Raw genomic sequence first — 18,875 nt, forward strand, 5'->3', positions numbered from 1 at the left:
CCGTAAGGATGAAGTACGCAAAAGTACCGCTAGGCCGCGCCTCTTTAGCTCAGTGGCAGAGCACTCTTCTAGTAAACCAGGGGTTGTGAGTTCGATCCTCACAGGAGGCAGACGAGTTTTTGGTATCAGTTGCGCGTCGTGGCCTTAGAGTCTCTTCGGAGCCGTGGGCCCGAACACATCGCGCGCTCGCTCCGACGTATCGTGCGGTGTTTACGTGTGCTTCGCGGTTGGCGGCGGTTCGGCGCGGTGCCTGTTTCTTCGCTGCTGTAGTCAACTGAACTGTAAGTTACGATGGATTCTGAAGAACGCGAAAATAATATCCAATGTGAATTTGACAGAAACGTAACCCGACCGTCTGCTTTCGAAATTCATTCGTGGCTGAAAACTGACTTGAAAATTCCTGAAAGTGATGTGCTAGGCTTGCAATTAGACGCGTTCCTGAACTCTTTGTTCGTCAAACTGAAAAGTCCGGAACTGTGTGACTCCCTCGTCAGTGAAAACGGTGGTGTACGTAAATTTAAACACTCTGATGGGTCAATTAGCAATGTTACTTTGTCGAATGCGGGTTTTGGTATCAGAAATGTGAGAGTATTTAATCTTCCGTTCGAAACTAGAAATGAGACAATAGCTCGTAGCCTTACGCCTTATGGTACAGTTTTGTCTGCTACGAAAGAAAAGTGGTCATCCGCTTATATATATCAAGTGGAAAACGGTATCCGTAGTGTCAAAATGATTGTGAGGAAGCACGTTCCTTCGTTTTTGGTTATGGCCGGCCACCGGGCTTTTATTTCGTATAGTGGTCAGCCGCAAACCTGCTCCTATTGTAATGCCACAGACCATTTTAGGCAAAATTGTCCTCGGCGTCGACGCCCTGTGCAGCTGCCGCCCCGTGGCCAAGATGACGACGCGTCATACGCGGCCGTGTTGTTAGGTGTTCCCCCTTCACCGGCACGTTCCGTGGAAACTGCAACGCCTTTAAATGCTGCGGTCGCGATGGATACTGATCCCATTGCAACCGGTATTGATTCTTTTCAAGCCATGTCCGTCCCTTCTCAGTCAGTTCCCGCAGCTAGTGTAGTACTTCAGCCTCTGGCTGTGCCTGAAGTTTCGGAACGGACCGGATCAGAACCCGTTCAGGTGGTTACCTCCCCTGTTGTGGCTGTGGATTCGTCACCATCAAATGCCGTACTTCAAGGTGTTCCGGACGGGGCTACTGCCACACAGGAACCAAAGCCACGGCGAGAAAGTGTTTCGGAGAGGCGTGGTCATACCGAACGCTTCCGCAGTGCCAGTAGTTCACGGATTTTAGAAAAGCGATCCCTTTCTCGCGGAGAACGTAGCCCGTCTCCGGAATGGAAGCAGGTTCCGCGTCCGAAGTCAAAACAAAAGCCAAAATCTGTGCAAAAGCCGGCGCACAAGCCCTTGCCCCGCCCCGTAGTCGAATCTCGGCCGTCGGTCGCGGCAGGACGTCGTCCACAGCGTCCTGTGGCGAGCAGTCAGCCAGCGCCTACGACAAGTGTGTCGGAAGACAGGCGGGAAGAGGTTGTCCGGCAGTTAAAAGAAATGTTGCACCACTCTGATGCAACGTTAGCGATGGACACTACGACGTCTCAGGCAACGAACCCGGCACAACTTTCGGTTAAGCGTAAGGCGGAAGACACCCCCCAGCGGCGCACGCGCCCCTCTTCACAGGATACGGCGTCTGCACCTCCCACACAAGAACCGCCTACTTCGGCTGCACCGTCTGCACGTTCTGACTGGGCAGACGATATGGAGGAGGAGGGTGGGTCCATTCCCGTTGTCTAATTTATTTAAATTTGTGTGTGTGTGTGTTTTTTTTCCTGTAGTCTATGGTAGTACGCTCACCATCTGTCGTTGCTACAATAAATCTTAATAAATTAGAGTCATATGTAAAGTTTGCAAGTTTTGTGGGTTTTTTAAATAACATTGCTGCTGACGTAGTGTTTTTGCAGGAGGTTGTGACTGACCTAATTCACTCAATTCCGGGCTATCAAGTCCTCTTGAACTTTGATGTCGAGTGTAATTGTGGTACTGCCATTTTAATTCGGGTTGATCATGATTTTAGTAATGTTGCTACAATTCCGAATGGTCGTGGTATAGCTTGCACGATTAACAACGTACGATACATTAACGTGTACGCCCCTTCTGGAGCCGACGGGCAGCCGCTTCGCCGCGTTTTTTATAGTAGTGACGTTTGTCACCTTTCACAGGGCCCCCACCTGCCTGTAGTCATGGGCGGCGATTTTAATTGTGTGCTGGATGATAGAGATCAGGAGCCGCGACCGTATAAGTGCCTTGAATTGCAGACGCTCGTTACGGAGATGAATTTAATTGACTCTTGGTGTTTTTTACACCCACGGGACGTGGGATTTACTTTCTTTTACCCCACGGGTAGGAGTCGGCTTGACAGAATTTATGTTTCTCGGGAGAAACAGCACTGTCTCACGGAGTCCTCTGTTCACCCCGTGATTTTTTCCGATCATTGCGCGTATGTCTGCAGATTTCATTCTCTGTTGGCGATTAAACCCCGCGCAAGTCGGTTATGGAAGTTTAATGTGAGACATATTTCACACCCACAATTTGCGCCGGTTATCGTGCGTGTGTGGCAGAGGGTGCTGAAATATCGCGGCCTATGTGCCTCCACTTTGTCTTGGTGGGTAGAATCTGTTAAGCCGGCTTTACGCAAGACCATCCTGGAGTTTAGTCAGAATGTTGCTCATTGGGAACGATGTACATCGCACTTTTATGAGAGCTGTTTAAATGATGCCATCCACTTGCACACTGATAATCCCGCTCTTCGGATGGCGACAATTCGGCAAATAAAACACCGTCTACTTAACTTGAAAAGGGACTCGTTGCGCGGATCTGTCGTACGGAGTCGGGCCCCCGGGAAGCTTGTCGATGAAGCACCCTCCGTCTTTCACCAGCTGCGCGAACGCCGGCGCGCTACGCGACGTTACGTCACGGAGCTGGAATCAGCTGACGGTGCGCGTCTTTACAGTCAGGCGGCAATTCTTGCCGAGACCCGCCGTCACTTTGTCGAAATTTTCAGTGAGAAGCGCACGGATGCTGCTGCCATTTCCGAGCTTCTCCACGACGTTCCATACGTCTTATCAGTAAGGGACCGCCGTCACCTCACTGAACAATTTACCGTAGAGGAAGTGCGTGATGTCTTAAAACTATGTTCCCCTAATAAATCCCCGGGTGCAGATGGCTTACCACCGGAATTTTATCTACACTTTTGGCACTTGTTTGGCTCGGCCCTGACTGATGTTTTTAATGAAATTTTAAATGGCGTGGACGTCCCCGCGTCCTTCCTGGAGGGTATTGTGGTATTGGCTCCAAAGGTTACAGTCACAAGGAAGCTGTGCAATCTTCGACCGATCACCCTTCTTAATGGCGATTATAAACTCTTTACCAAATGTGTCTCCTCTCGCTTGAAACAGGTCATGAAAAAACTGATTAGTCCCTTTCAGTACTGTGCAGTGCCGAAACGCACTATCTATGGTGCTGTCTCGACGTACCGAGATGCCATTGCCTATGCTTCGACGAATAGAATTTCTTTTGGCATTTTATCCATCGATTTCGCAATGGCATTTGACAGAGTTAGCCACCTATATCTCCGGCGAGTGCTACAGAAATTTGGTTTCGGTGTACAGTTTATCACTATGATTTTTAACCTTTTCAATAATTCCACCTCACGGATTAGCATCAATGGATTTTTGTCGGAACCTGTGCCACTCCGCTGTTCTGTCAAACAAGGGTGCCCTCTGTCAATGGCACTTTACGCAATTTCCATAGATCCTTTGTTGCGTAATTTGCACAGTGCTTGCAGGGGAATACGGATTGGGGATGAGAAGCACGTTTGTTGCGCTTACGCCGATGACCTTGGCCTCTTGGTGTCCTCGGCCACAGACTTCGACACAATACGCGCAGTTCTCACCCAGTATGAACGTGCATCCGGTGCGAGCATCAATACCCGAAAGACGGTTTTTTCTGCCCGTTTATGCGGCGACGCGGGGCTTCAAACGCCCGTGGTTTACAGTGAAACGGGAACACAAAATTTTGGGTGTTCGTTTTCAACCCAATCTGCTACAGACTGCGTCTTACAACTGGCGCATTGTCTTAAATGGCATACGAGCTATGGCTAGCCTGTGCGCGACTCGCACCCTCGCATTAACACAGCGGGTGCTTTTAATAAATGTTTTCTTGCTCAGCAAAGCTTGGTACCTCGCACAGTTATTTCAGGTACCCAAGAATTTGGGCAGAGCCATAACACAGGCAGTCTATTGGCTGTTGTGGCGGGGACATATTTTCAAGGTGGCTTACGACACATGTACTTTGCCGCGCGAACAGGGAGGACTCGGCCTTATTCATTTCGCCACGAAAGCCGCGGCGTTGCTCGTTCATCGGACGAGCGTCACCATTGAACAGGATCCGTCCGGCCCAACGGCTGTCTTGTTCAATATTCATCGTCCTCTGTCTGACGTGGCCCCTCTCGACCCGACTACAATACCGTTTCAGCTGCGGTATGTTCGAGAATACTACATTCAGAAAAGTTATCTCGCCGCCGACGTACTTGACCATCGAACGCGGACTGTGAAAGGTGTCTACCAGGGACTAAGAGGACGGCCAGTCGGCAATAAGATGGAGGCGCGCTACCCGCGGTCTGCGTGGAGGACGGCGTGGGCTCACGTTCACGCTCCTTACCTGTCAGCGGAAGTCAGCAGCTTTTGGTACCAAGTGGTTAACAGAATTATCCCCACCAACGAAAAGCTGCGCCGCATCCATTTATCTCCGTCGAGCTTGTGTGAAGACTGTCGACAAGACGACACGTTAGAACATCTTTTCGTGTGCCTGAGGTCATTGTCGATCTGGAACCTTGCCGCCAGGATGCTCGCACTTATTAACCGGACCAGCGCTGCCAGTTTTTCAGCGGACACGGCTTTGATCCCAGACTTTAATCCGTATCCGCCTACGAAGCGTGCCGCTACCGCATGGATCGTGGCTCACACTGTGTTCGCCATCCTGCATTTAAGACTTACGGGTGACTATGCCTTTTTGGTTTATTTGGCTACGCAACATGACCTTACTAAAACCAGGAACGATTATCCTAAACTCTTTGCTAATTTCCTGCAAATTGCACTCGCATTTGCCCACGACAGGCTGCTATAATACGGACTTCACTGCTGCAATCTTTATTTCCCTCAGTGCACTGAACTGTTTTTGAGTGCGAAGTCATGGTCCTTGCAAATTGAATGCTACAGGAAGAGTGCCTATTGTACAAGAACAGCCATATGGAAATTACGACGAATGTTCCCAATGTATTATCCTGTGTTCGTGTGTGTTCTGTGTTCGCTGTCGTTTAGTGTTTTTTTTTTTATGTTTTCTTATTCTCTTTTTTTTTCCAACGTCTGATTCCTGCGTCATCGGCGTCCCATCACGAATGCGTTGCGCACGAAGCTGCCACGGAGTTATTTGGGTTTCAATAAAGCAGGACTTTAACTTAATTTCAATTTATTTTTAACACGTCGGGGAGAATTGTGTTTTCCTTCTCCTTAGACGACAGACAGTTTTGTAAAGGTCGGGAGTGTACTTATTCCTTTGATAATGTGCGTCGATACCTTACCATTAAAAATATTTACTGGTCGCCACGAAGCTTTGGAACATAATATCATGGAACGCGTGAAGGGTGTACCGCCCCTATGGCTGAGAGGACTACTCAGGCAGTATTTGCTTTTTATTCCCTTTTTCAACCTAAATTCTTTATTTTATCGATTTTCGGTGCGATGCGCCTGATACGCTGTCATACTTTTATTTTCTAATTATTAATTTATGAAGTGTAGGCGCAAAGCGACTGATTCGCAGTCGTCATAATCATGAGCTTTCACTTCAAGAGGATTTTATTTTTCTTCGATGCTTCGTTTGCGGTCAATGAACACAAGAAATTTTCCACGAAGGACTTCAGGGTCTCCGCTTTCATCACTTCAACTGGAAGGTGCACGTCTTACACAGGACGTCGACGGCCACGGAACATGAACCGAGAAGTTTCCTCTTTTCAGACTACATGAAGAGTTCAATTCGTCTTATAAGTTTGGAAGAAGCAGCGTATTTTTATTTATAGCTAAAGAAGCTCGCCGAAGAAGGCGTAATTGGAGAGCGCAAGGACGGGCTATAAGGGGAGTTGGGAGGCCCTACAAAAAAAAAAAAAAAAAAAAAAAAAAAAAAAAAAAAAAAAAAAAAAAAAAAAAAAAAGGTCTAGTAAACCAGGGGTCGTGAGATCGATCCTCACAGGAGGCAGACGAATTTTGGATATCAGTTGCGCGTCGTGGCCTTATAGCAAACAGTATCTGGGATGATAACAATTAGCGAGAGGCGTTTTATTAAGAATTACTCTCAGATGTGATTAAGGCGAATGGCGCAGATAAAGCATTTGCCAAAGCGGTACAGCATAAGGTGGGATGGGACAGTCTGAAATATATTTTATAGATGTATTTCTCACATATCTCAGAGCCTTCCGCGGTTGTCGTCGTCGTCGTCGTCGTCGTCGTCGCCGCCGCCGCCACTTCTGCAGAAGTAGCAACTGGACATCGTAGCAAATGCGGCGAGGGACGCCCTGCCTTACATTTCCGAATGCACAAAGTGTGTGGTTTAGTTTCCCAGTCTATATTTGGTAGGTCTCGTAGCAGGTTGAATGTATCAAATGGGTGGGAAAGAGCAAGGGGCAGCGTCTGTGTAGAACGAAAACACAACTCCTCAGTGGTGTGAGCGTTTTGAGATGAGTCGTATATAAGTTCCACTTGTTTGTCAGTGACCGTGTGGCCTAATGGATAAGGCGTCGGACTTCGTATCCGAAGATTGCGTGTTTGATTCCTCTCTCGGTCGTGTTTTTCCAGATCTGAAAAAGAAACATACCGTTTTAGTGCAGCACTTGAGCAGTACGAAACCGTGTGAACGTTGCTGTTGACCATTTTCTGCTTGGAGATGCTCTTGAGCTTGAAACACGCACAACAAGACCGGTGTTAACTAGCGAATTGGTTTGCATATTGCCGTCGCCGCGTGTTTTTGACTGGCACTTGCACATCTAAAATAACGTCGGAAAGTAACTCGTTCGGCTTATGAGTCACATCAAGTATGTGTGTTAATTTTGACGAAACTAGCTCTGCAGGTTGTCATGCAATTCTGTTACCTCTCAGAAATGATTATGAAATAAAAGTGAACTACGTGACGAGTGTGACGTTAGGAAAACATTAGGCAACATGGGGAGGTTCTGTATGGGACCAATCAACCCAAACGAGTACTGTGTGACGTGCTAACCGCCATGTACTCACCGAGGCAGTGCGGCTAGCTCAGTCGGTAGAACATAAGGCTCTTAATCCCAGGGTCGTGGGTTCGAGACCCACGTGGGGAGGAACGGAATTTTGTTCCTCTTCAGATGTAACTTACCGTTGTTCTGATTAACGTGATGTAATGGAAATAGCAACTTTAAACTTTGCCTACGTCTCCGTCAGTCGCTACGAAACTGTATTTGAAGGTGAAGGTGATTTTGTAGACATGTGTGAAAGACATGTTCTGAAATGCACGTGGTGTTATTTGGAGAGCACTTCCTTTACGTGTCAGATGTGTAGGCAAGCAGTAATGGGTCGCCATAGCTGCAAATATTAGACGGTAATATGAAGTGTTGTCAGCTGAAGTCTGATGATCCAGACGACCGTAAGGATGAAGTACGCAAAAGTACCGCTAGGCCGCGCCTCTTTAGCTCAGTGGCAGAGCACTGGTCTAGTAAACCAGGGGTCGTGAGTTCGATCCTCACAGGAGGCAGACGAATTTTGGATATCAGTTGCGCGTCGTGGCCTTATAGCAAACAGTATCTGGGATGATAACAATTAGCGAGAGGCGTTTTATTAAGAATTACTCTCAGATGTGATTAAGGCGAATGGCGCAGATAAAGCATTTGCCAAAGCGGTACAGCATAAGGTGGGATGGGACAGTCTGAAATATATTTTATAGATGTATTTCTCACATATCTCAGAGCCTTCCGCGGTTGTCGTCGTCGTCGTCGTCGTCGTCGTCGTCGTCGTCGTCGTCGTCGTCGTCGTCGTCGTCGTCGCCGCCGCCGCCACTTCTGCAGAAGTAGCAACTGGACATCGTAGCAAATGCGGCGAGGGACGCCCTGCCTTACATTTCCGAATGCACAAAGTGTGTGGTTCAGTTTCCCAGTCTATATTTGGTAGGTCTCGTAGCAGGTTGAATGTATCAAATGGGTGGGAAAGAGCAAGGGGCAGCGTCTGTGTAGAACGAAAACACAACTCCTCAGTGGTGTGAGCGTTTTGAGATGAGTCGTATATAAGTTCCACTTGTTTGTCAGTGACCGTGTGGCCTAATGGATAAGGCGTCGGACTTCGTATCCGAAGATTGCGTGTTTGATTCCTCTCTCGGTCGTGTTTTTCCAGATCTGAAAAAGAAACATACCGTTTTAGTGCAGCACTTGAGCAGTACGAAACCGTGTGAACGTTGCTGTTGACCATTTTCTGCTTGGAGATGCTCTTGAGCTTGAAACACGCACAACAAGACCGGTGTTAACTAGCGAATTGGTTTGCATATTGCCGTCGCCGCGTGTTTTTGACTGGCACTTGCACATCTAAAATAACGTCGGAAAGTAACTCGTTCGGCTTATGAGTCACATCAAGTATGTGTGTTAACTTTGACGAAACTAGCTCTGCAGGTTGTCATGCAATTCTGTTACCTCTCAGAAATGATTATGAAATAAAAGTGAACTACGTGACGAGTGTGACGTTAGGAAAACATTAGGCAACATGGGGAGGTTCTGTATGGGACCAATCAACCCAAACGAGTACTGTGTGACGTGCTAACCGGCATGTACTCACCGAGGCAGCGCGGCTAGCTCAGTCGGTAGAACATAAGGCTCTTAATCCCAGGGTCGTGGGTTCGAGACCCACGTGGGGAGGAACGGAATTTTGTTCCTCTTCAGATGTAACTTACCGTTTTTCTGATTAACGTGATGTAATGGAAATAGCAACTTTAAACTTTGCCTACGTCTCCGTCAGTCGCTACGAAACTGTATTTGAAGGTGAAGGTGATTTTGTAGACATGTGTGAAAGACATGTTCTGAAATGCAAGTGGTGTTATTTGGAGAGCACTTCCTTTACGTGTCAGATGTGTAGGCAAGCAGTAATGGGTCGCCATAGCTGCAAATATTAGACGGTAATATGAAGTGTTGTCAGCTGAAGTCTGATGATCCAGACGACCGTAAGGATGAAGTACGCAAAAGTGCCGCTAGGCCGCGCCTCTTTAGCTCAGTGGCAGAGCACTGGTCTAGTAAACCAGGGGTTGTGAGTTCGATCCTCACAGGAGGCAGACGAATTTTGGATATCAGTTGCGCGTCGTGGCCTTATAGCAAACAGTATCTGGGATGATAACAATTAGCGAGAGGCGTTTTATTAAGAATTACTCTCAGATGTGATTAAGGCGAATGGCGCAGATAAAGCATTTGCCAAAGCGGTACAGCATAAGGTGGGATGGGACAGTCTGAAATATATTCTATAGATGTATTTCTCACATATCTCAGAGCCTTCCGCGGTTGTCGTCGTCGTCGTCGTCGTCGTCGTCGTCGTCGTCGTCGTCGCCGCCGCCGCCGCCAGTTCTGCAGAAGTAGCAACTGGACATCGTAGCAAATGCGGCGAGGGACGCCCTGCCTTACATTTCCGAATGCACAAAGTGTGTGGTTTAGTTTCCCAGTCTATATTTGGTAGGTCTCGTAGCAGGTTGAATGTATCAAATGGGTGGGAAAGAGCAAGGGGCAGCGTCTGTGTAGAACGAAAACACAACTCCTCAGTGGTGTGAGCGTTTTGAGATGAGTCGTATATAAGTTCCACTTGTTTGTCAGTGACCGTGTGGCCTAATGGATAAGGCGTCGGACTTCGTATCCGAAGATTGCGTGTTTGATTCCTCTCTCGGTCGTGTTTTTCCAGATCTGAAAAAGAAACATACCGTTTTAGTGCAGCACTTGAGCAGTACGAAACCGTGTGAACGTTGCTGTTGACCATTTTCTGCTTGGAGATGCTCTTGAGCTTGAAACACGCACAACAAGACCGGTGTTAACTAGCGAATTGGTTTGCATATTGCCGTCGCCGCGTGTTTTTGACTGGCACTTGCACATCTAAAATAACGTCGGAAAGTAACTCGTTCGGCTTATGAGTCACATCAAGTATGTGTGTTAATTTTGACGAAACTAGCTCTGCAGGTTGTCATGCAGTTCTGTTACCTCTCAGAAATGATTATGAAATAAAAGTGAACTACGTGACGAGTGTGACGTTAGGAAAACATTAGGCAACATGGGGAGGTTCTGTATGGGACCAATCAACCCAAACGAGTACTGTGTGACGTGCTAACCGGCATGTACTCACCGAGGCAGTGCGGCTAGCTCAGTCGGTAGAACATAAGGCTCTTAATTCCAGGGTCGTGGGTTCGAGACCCACGTGGGGAGGAACGGAATTTTGTTCCTCTTCAGATGTAACTTACCGTTGTTCTGATTAACGTGATGTAATGGAAATAGCAACTTTAAACTTTGCCTACGTCTCCGTCAGTCGCTACGAAACTGTATTTGAAGGTGAAGGTGATTTTGTAGACATGTGTGAAAGACATGTTCTGAAATGCAAGTGGTGTTATTTGGAGAGCACTTCCTTTACGTGTCAGATGTGTAGGCAAGCAGTAATGGGTCGCCATAGCTGCAAATATTAGACGGTAATATGAAGTGTTGTCAGCTGAAGTCTGATGATCCAGACGACCGTAAGGATGAAGTACGCAAAAGTACCGCTAGGCCGCGCCTCTTTAGCTCAGTGGCAGAGCACTGGTCTAGTAAACCAGGGGTTGTGAGTTCGATCCTCACAGGAGGCAGACGAATTTTGGATATCAGTTGCGCGTCGTGGCCTTATAGCAAACAGTATCTGGGATGATAACAATTAGCGAGAGGCGTTTTATTAAGAATTACTCTCAGATGTGATTAAGGCGAATGGCGCAGATAAAGCATTTGCCAAAGCGGTACAGCATAAGGTGGGATGGGACAGTCTGAAATATATTCTATAGATGTATTTCTCACATATCTCAGAGCCTTCCGCGGTTGTCGTCGTCGTCGTCGTCGTCGTCGTCGTCGTCGCCGCCGCCGCCGCCACTTCTGCAGAAGTAGCAACTGGACATCGTAGCAAATGCGGCGAGGGACGCCCTGCCTTACATTTCCGAATGCACAAAGTGTGTGGTTTAGTTTCCCAGTCTATATTTGGTAGGTCTCGTAGCAGGTTGAATGTATCAAATGGGTGGGAAAGAGCAAGGGGCAGCGTCTGTGTAGAACGAAAACACAACTCCTCAGTGGTGTGAGCGTTTTGAGATGAGTCGTATATAAGTTCCACTTGTTTGTCAGTGACCGTGTGGCCTAATGGATAAGGCGTCGGACTTCGTATCCGAAGATTGCGTGTTTGATTCCTCTCTCGGTCGTGTTTTTCCAGATCTGAAAAAGAAACATACCGTTTTAGTGCAGCACTTGAGCAGTACGAAACCGTGTGAACGTTGCTGTTGACCATTTTCTGCTTGGAGATGCTCTTGAGCTTGAAACACGCACAACAAGACCGGTGTTAACTAGCGAATTGGTTTGCATATTGCCGTCGCCGCGTGTTTTTGACTGGCACTTGCACATCTAAAATAACGTCGGAAAGTAACTCGTTCGGCTTATGAGTCACATCAAGTATGTGTGTTAATTTTGACGAAACTAGCTCTGCAGGTTGTCATGCAATTCTGTTACCTCTCAGAAATGATTATGAAATAAAAGTGAACTACGTGACGAGTGTGACGTTAGGAAAACATTAGGCAACATGGGGAGGTTCTGTATGGGACCAATCAACCCAAACGAGTACTGTGTGACGTGCTAACCGGCATGTACTCACCGAGGCAGTGCGGCTAGCTCAGTCGGTAGAACATAAGGCTCTTAATCCCAGGGTCGTGGGTTCGAGACCCACGTGGGGAGAAACGCAATTTTGTTCCTCTTCAGATGTAACTTACCGTTTTTCTGATTAACGTGATGTAATGGAAATAGCAACTTTAAACTTTGCCTACGTCTCCGTCAGTCGCTACGAAACTGTATTTGAAGGTGAAGGTGATTTTGTAGACATGTGTGAAAGACATGTTCTGAAATGCAAGTGGTGTTATTTGGAGAGCACTTCCTTTACGTGTCAGATGTGTAGGCAAGCAGTAATGGGTCGCCATAGCTGCAAATATTAGACGGTAATATGAAGTGTTGTCAGCTGAAGTCTGATGATCCAGACGACCGTAAGGATGAAGTACGCAAAAGTACCGCTAGGCTGCGCCTCTTTAGCTCAGTGGCAGAGCACTGGTCTAGTAAACCAGGGGGCGTGAGTTCGATCCTCACAGGAGGCAGACGAATTTTGGATATCAGTTGCGCGTCGTGGCCTTATAGCAAACAGTATCTGGGATGATAACAATTAGCGAGAGGCGTTTTATTAAGAATTACTCTCAGATGTGATTAAGGCGAATGGCGCAGATAAAGCATTTGCCAAAGCGGTACAGCATAAGGTGGGATGGGACAGTCTGAAATATATTTTATAGATGTATTTCTCACATATCTCAGAGCCTTCCGCGGTCGTCGTCGTCGTCGTCGTCGTCGTCGTCGCCGCCGCCGCCGCCACTTCTGCAGAAGTAGCAACTGGACATCGTAGCAAATGCGGCGAGGGACGCCCTGCCTTACATTTCCGAATGCACAAAGTGTGTGGTTTAGTTTCCCAGTCTATATTTGGTAGGTCTCGTAGCAGGTTGAATGTATCAAATGGGTGGGAAAGAGCAAGGGGCAGCGTCTGTGTAGAACGAAAACACAACTCCTCAGTGGTGTGAGCGTTTTGAGATGAGTCGTATATAAGTTCCACTTGTTTGTCAGTGACCGTGTGGCCTAATGGATAAGGCGTCGGACTTCGTATCCGAAGATTGCGTGTTTGATTCCTCTCTCGGTCGTGTTTTTCCAGATCTGAAAAAGAAACATACCGTTTTAGTGCAGCACTTGAGCAGTACGAAACCGTGTGAACGTTGCTGTTGACCATTTTCTGCTTGGAGATGCTCTTGAGCTTGAAACACGCACAACAAGACCGGTGTTAACTAGCGAATTGGTTTGCATATTGCCGTCGCCGCGTGTTTTTGACTGGCACTTGCACATCTAAAATAACGTCGGAAAGTAACTCGTTCGGCTTATGAGTCACATCAAGTATGTGTGTTAATTTTGACGAAACTAGCTCTGCAGGTTGTCATGCAATTCTGTTACCTCTCAGAAATGATTATGAAATAAAAGTGAACTACGTGACGAGTGTGACGTTAGGAAAACATTAGGCAACATGGGGAGGTTCTGTATGGGACCAATCAACCCAAACGAGTACTGTGTGACGTGCTAACCGGCATGTACTCACCGAGGCAGTGCGGCTAGCTCAGTCGGTAGAACATAAGGCTCTTAATCCCAGGGTCGTGGGTTCGAGACCCACGTGGGGAGAAACGCAATTTTGTTCCTCTTCAGATGTAACTTACCGTTTTTCTGATTAACGTGATGTAATGGAAATAGCAACTTTAAACTTTGCCTACGTCTCCGTCAGTCGCTACGAAACTGTATTTGAAGGTGAAGGTGATTTTGTAGACATGTGTGAAAGACATGTTCTGAAATGCAAGTGGTGTTATTTGGAGAGCACTTCCTTTACGTGTCAGATGTGTAGGCAAGCAGTAATGGGTCGCCATAGCTGCAAATATTAGACGGTAATATGAAGTGTTGTCAGCTGAAGTCTGATGATCCAGACGACCGTAAGGATGAAGTACGCAAAAGTACCGCTAGGCTGCGCCTCTTTAGCTCAGTGGCAGAGCACTGGTCTAGTAAACCAGGGGGCGTGAGTTCGATCCTCACAGGAGGCAGACGAATTTTGGATATCAGTTGCGCGTCGTGGCCTTATAGCAAACAGTATCTGGGATGATAACAATTAGCGAGAGGCGTTTTATTAAGAATTACTCTCAGATGTGATTAAGGCGAATGGCGCAGATAAAGCATTTGCCAAAGCGGTACAGCATAAGGTGGGATGGGACAGTCTGAAATATATTTTATAGATGTATTTCTCACATATCTCAGAGCCTTCCGCGGTCGTCGTCGTCGTCGTCGTCGTCGTCGTCGTCGTCGTCGTCGCCGCCGCCGCCACTTCTGCAGAAGTAGCAACTGGACATCGTAGCAAATGCGGCGAGGGACGCCCTGCCTTACATTTCCGAATGCACAAAGTGTGTGGTTTAGTTTCCCAGTCTATATTTGGTAGGTCTCGTAGCAGGTTGAATGTATCAAATGGGTGGGAAAGAGCAAGGGGCAGCGTCTGTGTAGAACGAAAACACAACTCCTCAGTGGTGTGAGCGTTTTGAGATGAGTCGTATATAAGTTCCACTTGTTTGTCAGTGACCGTGTGGCCTAATGGATAAGGCGTCGGACTTCGTATCCGAAGATTGCGTGTTTGATTCCTCTCTCGGTTGTGTTTTTCCAGATCTGAAAAAGAAACATACCGTTTTAGTGCAGCACTTGAGCAGTACGAAACCGTGTGAACGTTGCTGTTGACCATTTTCTGCTTGGAGATGCTCTTGAGCTTGAAACACGCACAACAAGACCGGTGTTAACTAGCGAATTGGTTTGCATATTGCCGTCGCCGCGTGTTTTTGACTGGCACTTGCACATCTAAAATAACGTCGGAAAGTAACTCGTTCGGCTTATGAGTCACATCAAGTATGTGTGTTAATTTTGACGAAACTAGCTCTGCAGGTTGTCATGCAATTCTGTTACCTCTCAGAAATGATTATGAAATAAAAGTGAACTACGTGACGAGTGTGACGTTAGGAAAACATTAGGCAACATGGGGAGGTTCTGTATGGGACCAATCAACCCAAACGAGTACTGTGTGACGTGCTAACCGGCATGTACTCACCGAGGCAGTGCGGCTAGCTCAGTCGGTAGAACATAAGGCTCTTAATCCCAGGGTCGTGGGTTCGAGACCCACGTGGGGAGAAACGCAATTTTGTTCCTCTTCAGATGTAACTTACCGTTTTTCTGATTAACGTGATGTAATGGAAATAGCAACTTTAAACTTTGCCTACGTCTCCGTCAGTCGCTACGAAACTGTATTTGAAGGTGAAGGTGATTTTGTAGACATGTGTGAAAGACATGTTCTGAAATGCAAGTGGTGTTATTTGGAGAGCACTTCCTTTACGTGTCAGATGTGTAGGCAAGCAGTAATGGGTCGCCATAGCTGCAAATATTAGACGGTAATATGAAGTGTTGTCAGCTGAAGTCTGATGATCCAGACGACCGTAAGGATGAAGTACGCAAAAGTACCGCTAGGCTGCGCCTCTTTAGCTCAGTGGCAGAGCACTGGTCTAGTAAACCAGGGGGCGTGAGTTCGATCCTCACAGGAGGCAGACGAATTTTGGATATCAGTTGCGCGTCGTGGCCTTATAGCAAACAGTATCTGGGATGATAACAATTAGCGAGAGGCGTTTTATTAAGAATTACTCTCAGATGTGATTAAGGCGAATGGCGCAGATAAAGCATTTGCCAAAGCGGTACAGCATAAGGTGGGATGGGACAGTCTGAAATATATTTTATAGATGTATTTCTCACATATCTCAGAGCCTTCCGCGGTCGTCGTCGTCGTCGTCGTCGTCGTCGTCGTCGTCGTCGCCGCCGCCGCCACTTCTGCAGAAGTAGCAACTGGACATCGTAGCAAATGCGGCGAGGGACGCCCTGCCTTACATTTCCGAATGCACAAAGTGTGTGGTTTAGTTTCCCAGTCTATATTTGGTAGGTCTCGTAGCAGGTTGAATGTATCAAATGGGTGGGAAAGAGCAAGGGGCAGCGTCTGTGTAGAACGAAAACACAACTCCTCAGTGGTGTGAGCGTTTTGAGATGAGTCGTATATAAGTTCCACTTGTTTGTCAGTGACCGTGTGGCCTAATGGATAAGGCGTCGGACTTCGTATCCGAAGATTGCGTGTTTGATTCCTCTCTCGGTTGTGTTTTTCCAGATCTGAAAAAGAAACATACCGTTTTAGTGCAGCACTTGAGCAGTACGAAACCGTGTGAACGTTGCTGTTGACCATTTTCTGCTTGGAGATGCTCTTGAGCTTGAAACACGCACAACAAGACCGGTGTTAACTAGCGAATTGGTTTGCATATTGCCGTCGCCGCGTGTTTTTGACTGGCACTTGCACATCTAAAATAACGTCGGAAAGTAACTCGTTCGGCTTATGAGTCACATCAAGTATGTGTGTTAACTTTGACGAAACTAGCTCTGCAGGTTGTCATGCAATTCTGTTACCTCTCAGAAATGATTATGAAATAAAAGTGAACTACGTGACGAGTGTGACGTTAGGAAAACATTAGGCAACATGGGGAGGTTCTGTATGGGACCAATCAACCCAAACGAGTACTGTGTGACGTGCTAACCGGCATGTACTCACCGAGGCAGTGCGGCTAGCTCAGTCGGTAGAACATAAGGCTCTTAATCCCAGGGTCGTGGGTTCGAGCCCCACGTGGGGAGGAACGGAATTTTGTTCCTCTTCAGATGTAACTTACCGTTTTTCTGATTAACGTGATGTAATGGAAATAGCAACTTTAAACTTTGCCTACGTCTCCGTCAGTCGCTACGAAACTGTATTTGAAGGTGAAGGTGATTTTGTAGACATGTGTGAAAGACATGTTCTGAAATGCAAGTGGTGTTATTTGGAGAGCACTTCCTTTACGTGTCAGATGTGTAGGCAAGCAGTAATGGGTCGCCATAGCTGCAAATATTAGACGGTAATATGAAGTGTTGTCAGCTGAAGTCTGATGATCCAGACGACCGTAAGGATGAAGTACGCAAAAGTACCGCTAGGCCGCGCCTCTTTAGCTGAGTGGCAGAGCACTGGTCTAGTAAACCAGGGGTCGTGAGTTCGATCCTCACAGGAGGCAGACGAATTTTGGATATCAGTTGCGCGTCGTGGCCTTATAGCAAACAGTATCTGGGATGATAACAATTAGCGAGAGGCGTTTTATTAAGAATTACTCTCAGATGTGATTAAGGCGAATGGCGCAGATAAAGCATTTGCCAAAGCGGTACAGCATAAGGTGGGATGGGACAGTCTGAAATATATTTTATAGATGTATTTCTCACATATCTCAGAGCCTTCCCCGGTTGTCGTCGTCGTCGTCGTCGTCGTCGTCGCCGCCGCCGCCACTTCTGCAGAAGTAGCAACTGGACATCGTAGCAAATGCGGCGAGGGACGCCCTGCCTTACATTTCCGAATGCACAAAGTGTGTGGTTTAGTTTCCCAGTCTATATTTGGTAGGTCTCGTAGCAGGTTGAATGTATCAAATGGGTGGGAAAGAGCAAGGGGCAGCGTCTGTGTAGAACGAAAACACAACTCCTCAGTGGTGTGAGCGTTTTGAGATGAGTCGTATATAAGTTCCACTTGTTTGTCAGTGACCGTGTGGCCTAATGGATAAGGCGTCGGACTTCGTATCCGAAGATTGCGTGTTTGATTCCTCTCTCGGTCGTGTTTTTCCAGATCTGAAAAAGAAACATACCGTTTTAGTGCAGCACTTGAGCAGTACGAAACCGTGTGAACGTTGCTGTTGACCATTTTCTGCTTGGAGATGCTCTTGAGCTTGAAACACGCACAACAAGACCGGTGTTAACTAGCGAATTGGTTTGCATATTGCCGTCGCCGCGTGTTTTTGACTGGCACTTGCACATCTAAAATAACGTCGGAAAGTAACTCGTTCGGCTTATGAGTCACATCAAGTATGTGTGTTAATTTTGACGAAACTAGCTCTGCAGGTTGTCATGCAATTCTGTTACCTCTCAGAAATGATTATGAAATAAAAGTGAACTACGTGACGAGTGTGACGTTAGGAAAACATTAGGCAACATGGGGAGGTTCTGTATGGGACCAATCAACCCAAACGAGTACTGTGTGACGTGCTAACCGGCATGTACTCACCGAGGCAGCGCGGCAAGCTCAGTCGGTAGAACATAAGGCTCTTAATCCCAGGGTCGTGGGTTCGAGCCCCACGTGGGGAGGAACGGAATTTTGTTCCTCTTCAGATGTAACTTACCGTTTTTCTGATTAACGTGATGTAATGGAAATAGCAACTTTAAACTTTGCCTACGTCTCCGTCAGTCGCTACGAAACTGTATTTGAAGGTGAAGGTGATTTTGTAGACATGTGTGAAAGACATGTTCTGAAATGCAAGTGGTGTTATTTGGAGAGCACTTCCTTTACGTGTCAGATGTGTAGGCAAGCAGTAATGGGTCGCCATGGCTGCAAATATTAGACGGTAATATGAAGTGTTGTCAGCTGAAGTCTGATGATCCAGACGACCGTAAGGATGAAGTACGCAAAAGTACCGCTAGGCCGCGCCTCTTTAGCTCAGTGGCAGAGCACTGGTCTAGTAAACCAGGGGTCGTGAGTTCGATCCTCACAGGAGGCAGACGAATTTTGGATATCAGTTGCGCGTCGTGGCCTTATAGCAAACAGTATCTGGGATGATAACAATTAGCGAGAGGCGTTTTATTAGGAATTACTCTCAGATGTGATTAAGGCGAATGGCGCAGATAAAGCATTTGCCAAAGCGGTACAGCATAAGGTGGGATGGGACAGTCTGAAATATATTTTATAGATGTATTTCTCACATATCTCAGAGCCTTCCGCGGTTGTCGTCGTCGTCGTCGTCGTCGTCGTCGCCGCCGCCGCCACTTCTGCAGAAGTAGCAACTGGACATCGTAGCAA

General features: G+C 47.2%; 8 non-coding genes across 8 annotated transcripts; all 8 read left to right on the forward strand.

The window, feature by feature from the left end:
• The first annotated feature begins 7,770 nt into the window (after positions 1–7,770).
• Positions 7,771–7,842, forward strand: Trnat-agu (transfer RNA threonine (anticodon AGU)). The gene has a single exon. It is a non-coding gene; the product is annotated as a tRNA-Thr (tRNA).
• A 1,485-nt stretch (positions 7,843–9,327) lies between these two features.
• Trnat-agu (transfer RNA threonine (anticodon AGU)) lies at positions 9,328–9,399 on the forward strand. The gene has a single exon. It is a non-coding gene; the product is annotated as a tRNA-Thr (tRNA).
• A 1,467-nt stretch (positions 9,400–10,866) lies between these two features.
• Trnat-agu (transfer RNA threonine (anticodon AGU)) lies at positions 10,867–10,938 on the forward strand. Its single transcript has one exon. It is a non-coding gene; the product is annotated as a tRNA-Thr (tRNA).
• A 1,458-nt stretch (positions 10,939–12,396) lies between these two features.
• On the forward strand, positions 12,397–12,468 carry Trnat-agu (transfer RNA threonine (anticodon AGU)). The gene has a single exon. It is a non-coding gene; the product is annotated as a tRNA-Thr (tRNA).
• Positions 12,469–13,920: 1,452 nt separating this feature from the next.
• Trnat-agu (transfer RNA threonine (anticodon AGU)) lies at positions 13,921–13,992 on the forward strand. The gene has a single exon. It is a non-coding gene; the product is annotated as a tRNA-Thr (tRNA).
• Positions 13,993–15,453: 1,461 nt separating this feature from the next.
• Positions 15,454–15,525, forward strand: Trnat-agu (transfer RNA threonine (anticodon AGU)). The gene has a single exon. It is a non-coding gene; the product is annotated as a tRNA-Thr (tRNA).
• Positions 15,526–16,983: 1,458 nt separating this feature from the next.
• Trnat-agu (transfer RNA threonine (anticodon AGU)) lies at positions 16,984–17,055 on the forward strand. Its single transcript has one exon. It is a non-coding gene; the product is annotated as a tRNA-Thr (tRNA).
• A 1,449-nt stretch (positions 17,056–18,504) lies between these two features.
• Positions 18,505–18,576, forward strand: Trnat-agu (transfer RNA threonine (anticodon AGU)). The gene has a single exon. It is a non-coding gene; the product is annotated as a tRNA-Thr (tRNA).
• The last annotated feature ends 299 nt before the right edge of the window (positions 18,577–18,875 follow it).

This window comes from Schistocerca gregaria, chromosome 4, assembly GCF_023897955.1.
Source record: "Schistocerca gregaria isolate iqSchGreg1 chromosome 4, iqSchGreg1.2, whole genome shotgun sequence".
Lineage (NCBI taxonomy): Eukaryota > Metazoa > Arthropoda > Insecta > Orthoptera > Acrididae > Schistocerca > Schistocerca gregaria.